Source organism: Octodon degus, unplaced genomic scaffold, assembly GCF_000260255.1.
Source record: "Octodon degus isolate 3935 unplaced genomic scaffold, OctDeg1.0 scaffold00156, whole genome shotgun sequence".
Lineage (NCBI taxonomy): Eukaryota > Metazoa > Chordata > Mammalia > Rodentia > Octodontidae > Octodon > Octodon degus.
In genome coordinates, this window is record NW_004524732.1 from 1,000,401 (window position 1) to 1,006,357 (window position 5,957).

At 41.2% G+C, this 5,957-nt stretch overlaps 1 protein-coding gene across 3 annotated transcripts in view; it reads left to right on the forward strand.

Moving 5' to 3' along the window:
- The window catches only part of Oma1 (OMA1 zinc metallopeptidase), a 108,693-nt gene continuing 102,736 nt past the window's right edge, over nucleotides 1–5,957 (forward strand). The window contains exon 1 of one of the 3 annotated variants that reach the window (XM_004642591.2): nucleotides 1–83. The gene's annotated coding sequence lies outside the window, so the exon portion shown is untranslated. Of the gene's footprint in view, nucleotides 97–334; nucleotides 379–5,957 lie in introns of those variants that run through there. The other 2 variants (XM_023702687.1, XM_023702688.1) reach the window with 2 other exon arrangements.

Sequence of the window (5,957 nt, forward strand, 5' to 3'; positions counted from 1 at the left end):
GGAAGTGGGGGCGGGGCCTCGGGCGCGGGCACGCGCCTGCGCAGAGCTGCGTCGCCGGAGTCGGCCGTGGCCACTGCTTGTCAGTGAGTCCTCACGGTGACGCCTCCGCTCTTCTCCTCGGAGTCGGGCGGACTGCGGGGCCGGGCGGGGCGAGAACGGGAGCTGGGGCGGCGGGCGCCGGCGAGGAGCAGCGGCCGGCCGGGCGGGGCGGCAGGCCGGGAGGGGGCGCGGGCAGCGGCCTACCTGCTCTGGCGGGACGCCCCGCCCTTCCCGTGGCCGCGCCTGTGGCGCGGGGTCGCGCGCGTCCCCCTTCCGCGTTCCCGGATCCCGGACGTCTGCCGGTATTGGGCGGCGAGCGCCAGGGCGCTTGTCTGAACGGTGCGCGATGCGATGATCTCTAAAAACTTGCCCACGAAAACCACTTTCGTCCTACGCGAGCCACCCGTGCGCCGAGCGGCCCTCGGCGGAGGGGCAGCCAGGGAGAGGGGAGCACGTGCTTGGAGGACGCGATCCCCGCGATCCCGGCATGCCGGCCGGCCGCGGGCAGGGGCGCGGGTGCGGGTGTGGGCTTGGGAGCGGGGCTGCAGCCCTGCGCCTTTCTTTCTTTCTTTCTTTCTTTCTTTCTTTCTTTCTTTCTTTCTTTCTTTCTTCTCTCCTTTCTCATTTTCTTAAGCCCTCCATCCTGTGTGTGCTTTGCTTGAATTATTATTTTAAAGCACTTGTCCTATTTTTGTCAGTTGACGGCTGTTTCCATAGAAACTAGACAAGGAGCCGTCATTTTCAGCAAAAGTTGTTAAAAACTGTCTCCTAGGCTTCACCCCTGAGTGCAGTACGCGCTCATTCTGAGATGGTACTTAAGGAATTAAGGATCTGAGATGTTCTTAGAGGCTAACAATTCAAACTGTTTAATTTTCTCACATCATTAATTTAGTAATCCTCGAAGTCCGCCAGCGATGTCGGTTGACTTGCCACAGATCTGTGAAGAGGATGTCAGCCCTAATTCTTAGATGCTCTGTGGTGTGGTGATTGGCTCTTTGAAAATGTAGAAGTAGACTTCTTTACTGTCTTGATAAACCAGGACTTACAGAATATCAAGTACTGCTTCTATTTTGACACTTGGTTGTCAGTGATACAAATGATAATGATTTTAATTATACACAGACAGTGGGGCTTTTGCTTTTACCTTCTGTCAGTACAGTGAAAGTTCATCCGGCATGAGAGATGAGCAGGAGCTTGCTTGTTGTAGAAGTAGAGCTAGGCCATGTGCATAATAGACGTGAGAGTAGATGGGGGTAAGGTAGAGAGCTTTCCTTTCTGAGGGGCCGTTAAGTAAACAGGTCGTGGCGCTTAGGAATGGGTGAACTGGAGATGGTGGCCAAGACGAAGTGGGCAGCAGCGTTAGGGAGTGTATTGAATAGAAAATCAGTAGAAATTATAAAAAGAGTTACTTGGGTTTTACCAAAGTAATACATCTTGTAAAAAAATGAACACAGATGGAAATAGTCCCTTGAAACTACCATCCTACTACCTTAAATAATTGCAAATAGTTTATGATGTATTTCTATATTCTGTCTTTATAGTATTTACAAATTGGGCAAGGATTTGTCTTTTTTTTTTTTTCCCCCGCAGTGTCCCTTCTGCCCAGAATATTGTCTGTCATGTAATAAGCACTAAATACTAAAATGGCTGTATAGTATGTAGCAGTGTAGGATGAGTGAATGAATCAATATAACCCAGAGGTCAGAAACTGAATGTGATATGTGACTATTTAGTCAAAGTGATCAAATATTTTAAAAGATATTTGAAATGCCAGCATTTAAAATTGATACATTTCACATGAAAACTGAATTTCTGGATTTTCTTGGAAGTTCAAGACATTTGGTAACACGAAGCTCATATTCCACCATACTTGCTGCACCTCCCCGTCTCCATTCAAGTCAGTCTGGTTTGACTGATACTCACTGGCTGCAGTTACATCATGCAGTGCTGCTTTAGACATTTGAGTTTGCCCCTCTTGCCCAATGGAGGTTTTGCAAATAGCATTTAATTATTTTTAAATTTGCATATTTGTTGTGACACATGTCTTCATCTTTGAAATGACACTATAGTATTTAGCAGTGTGGGACTATGTGAATTGGGCTAGATTCGATTGTCTGGTTTGCATTTTAGAAAAATTGCTTTAGCTGTACATTGTGGGTTGAGTCAGGGAAAGGAGTTTATGGTGAAGTGAAGCAAAGTGGTTAGGGCTTGTATAGTAACCAACACACTGGGGTTGCACAGCCCAGGAAGAGCTGGACTGAGATCTGAATGAGGTGGCATTCACAGGATTGATTGAATATAGGCTCAGACCTTTTTTTTTTTCCAAATTGGTAGGACAGTTTCAGTAATTAGCACATTGCATACTCTCTTCGTAGTGATTATTTGCTATACAAGATGCAGACATGATATCCTGTTTACAAACACCATTAGAACAGTTCCCTCTATTCATTAAGAGAATGTAACTATCTATCTTAACCGTTTTGAATACACAGATACAAAATGGACATTCATTTATATATCCCTTTTTTTGTTTAGTTCCGTCATTTGAATATTATAGGTGTGTTAACTCAGCAAAATATTTTAAATGAATCCAGTAATCCATAATAGTCTTCTGCTTGACTGGCAGTGTCAGAAATTGTTGACCTAAGTCTCCTACAGCTCAACATAACACCATGGCTTGGCTTCTTATACTTCATTTTTATACTTTTCTGCTGGATGGTTAAGACCAAGATAAAGCAAGGCCTATGCAACAAGAGTTGTAGCTTTTGGGTCTGATAAGGTCAGTGAAATCCCCTCAGGATTTATCCTGAGATCTTGTACCTCAGATTGTAGATCCTTTGTCATTGTCAGCCATGTGAATGAGTCACGGCCATTGCTTGGCCAATGTGCTCCCCGTGAAAGCCTGAGAGAATGTTTTCTCTCCATGTGACTCTCCTTAGGCACACTCTACATTATCGATCACTTTCCTCTTTGGCCCCATAATCTCCTTGATCAGAAAATTTGGACACTGCTGAGTTACATGACATTACAGTACAAGTTCTCGTATGTCCTGAGTCTTAATTGACCTTGGAAGGCTAGGGCCAAAATGTTGGCTTTCCTTGTGGCCCTCTTTTTTCTCTAATTTGGTCTGCAAACTTAGGTTGTTAACCATCCAGAAGAGAAGCTTAATCACACTATCTGTCTGAATATCAAACATCTTAGGCATAACATGGAACGAGTATTTTTCTTCAAGTATTGATATGTTGAACTTTAAGTTCCTACAGAATATGATGAGAAAACATTTAAAAAATTAAAATATATTTTAAAAATGGGCATAAAGAATTATATAATTCTTGCGTTTACACATAAGTCCAGAAACCTAACCATATACAACCTTGTAGCAGGACAGTCCCACACCATTCCTTTTCCTGTCTCCTGCCTTCATTCACTACCCCCTTCTTTTTGAACAATCATCTACCTGAGAGACAGCACAGCAGCAACTGGCATGTCATGACAAGCAGCCCGAATTCAGAAGACCAGAATGACAGGCAATCCAAGCATGAACCTACTATTACAAATTACCATCTTCAATGCAGTTGATTAGTTCACATGTGTCTGTATATACAGTTAGGGTGAGAATCATTCCAATTAACTGCAAGATTCCAGAATCTTCTGAGGATTCTCAGGATCATTGCCTTACCCATCTTCTACATATAACTGTAAGGCTTGCCCCTGTCATGTTTCCTAGCTCTTCTCCTTGCTCTCTTTTCATTGTCTAGTCCTCAAGTTCTTGCTTTCTTTTTAGTTGTATTATACCTTTCTGTTTGTATATTTCTTCTTTTGAGTTCTTATACTAGGGAAACTATATGATATTTACACATGTGTGTCTGGTTTATTTCACTTATGAGTATATTTTCAAGTGGCATCCATTAATATATAAAGGCTTTGAGTTTATCATTCTTTATAACTGAGTAATACTCCATTGTATAAAAATACCACATCTTTTTCATCCATTCCTCAGGTGATGGGCATCTTAGTTGTTTCCAGGATTTGGATATCACAAATTGTGCTGCTATAAACATAGGCACACATATATCCCTATGATATGATGTTTTCAGATCCTCCGGGAAAATTCCCAGTAGAAGAATAGCTGGATTAAATGGGATTTCCAGGCCAAGTTTTCTAAGGAGTCTCTACACTGATTTCCATAACGGTTGCAAATTTGTTACAGTCTACATACCCACCAGCAGTGGAGAAGGGTTCCTTTTCCCCCACAGCCTCTCCAACATTTATTGTTGGTTGATTTCTTTATGATAGCCATCCTTTCTGAGGTGAGATGATATCTCAATGTTGTTTTAACTTGCATTTCATGGATGGCTAGTGATGTGGAGCATTTGTTCATATATTTATTCGCTTCTTTAATTTCATCCTCTGAGAAGTGTGTGTTCATCTCGGATGCCCATTTCTGGACTGGGTCTTTAAATTTGGGGCCCTAGTGTTTTTTAGTTCTTTATAAATTCTAGAGAGCAGACCTTTGAGAACTTATTTGTCATGATTTTTTCCAAATCTGTGGGTTGTCTTTTCACTTTGTTGGTAATTTCTTTTGATGTGCAAAAACTTCTCAGTAAGAGCAGGTCCCAGTTGTTAATTCTTTAAAGTGTTTCCTGTGTGATTTGGTTTTTGTTCATAAGCTCTTTGCCTACCCCAATGTCCTCAAGAGTTCCTCCTACTTTCTCTTCCAGGAGATTTAGTGTTTCTGTTTTAATGGTTAGATCTTTAATCCATTTTGACTTTAGCTTAGTGCATGGTGATGGATCTGGTTCAAGTTTTCGTTTTCGGCATGCAGAGAGCCAGTTTTTCCAGCACCATTTGTTAAAGAGGCTATCTTTCTTCCAGTGAATATGTTTGGCCCCTTTGTTAAAGATAATGTGGCTGAGTGTGTCGTAGAGGTTTCACCATCTTCTAATGTATTCCAGTGATCCTCAGGTCTATTTTGTTGCCAGTACAATGCTGATTTTATCACAGTAGCCTTGTAGTATAATTTTAAGTCAGGAATTGTAATGCCTCCTGCCTTGTCTTTATTGCCCAGGATTGCCTTTGCTATTGTAGGTAGGTTCCGATCTTTTGTATGTTTTGATCATTAGTAATAATCCAGTACTTTCTGGAACTAATTCAGTGTTCAAAAGTGAGATGTTTGTAAAGTGTAAAGGGGCCCTGGGGTAGTTCCTATAAAAATGTGTAATATTAAAATGCATTCAATTTGTAATATAATCTCATGTGTAAATGTTATGTAGTTTGTAAATGTCTGAGGAAGCAAGAAGGTCTTATTCATTATTGTCTTGCTATTTCCTCAGTCCCTCTCTTCCTCCATTTCTTCATTCCTGGCTCTCTACCCTCTCTTTCTTACTTTGTCCGTACCCCTTCACTTGTCTACTTTCCACACATAATATATTCCTATTTTTTTCTGCATATTAACTTACTTTGCACAGCTTTTTGTGATACATGCTTTGTTTTGTCATAGCATAAACTGTCACTCCTATTTATATATGCCCTTATATTCCTGTATTGGAAGCTGTCTTACATACATGTTTTTGTCAGGTCCTGATTTCTGGGCCCAGTGGCAGGAGTATGTGGGGCAGACATGACCCTTTGGGCCCATTTAGTTGAGGCTATGATTGCATAAATATCTTTTTTTTTTTTTTTTTTTTTTTTGTAACTGTTAGGTATTTTTTTTTAATCTTCTCGTTTTAATGAGAAAAAAGATAAAATAGCAATGAAACAGTTTCAAACCAGGTTAGTAGGACAGTTAAAATCATACATTGACGATATTGTTATCTTCATAGTAATTATTCAGAGGACAAAATGTAGACATAATATCTTGTCTAAACAATATTAGTACAAACCTTTCTTATTGAACTAAGAGAAGGTAGCTGTATATC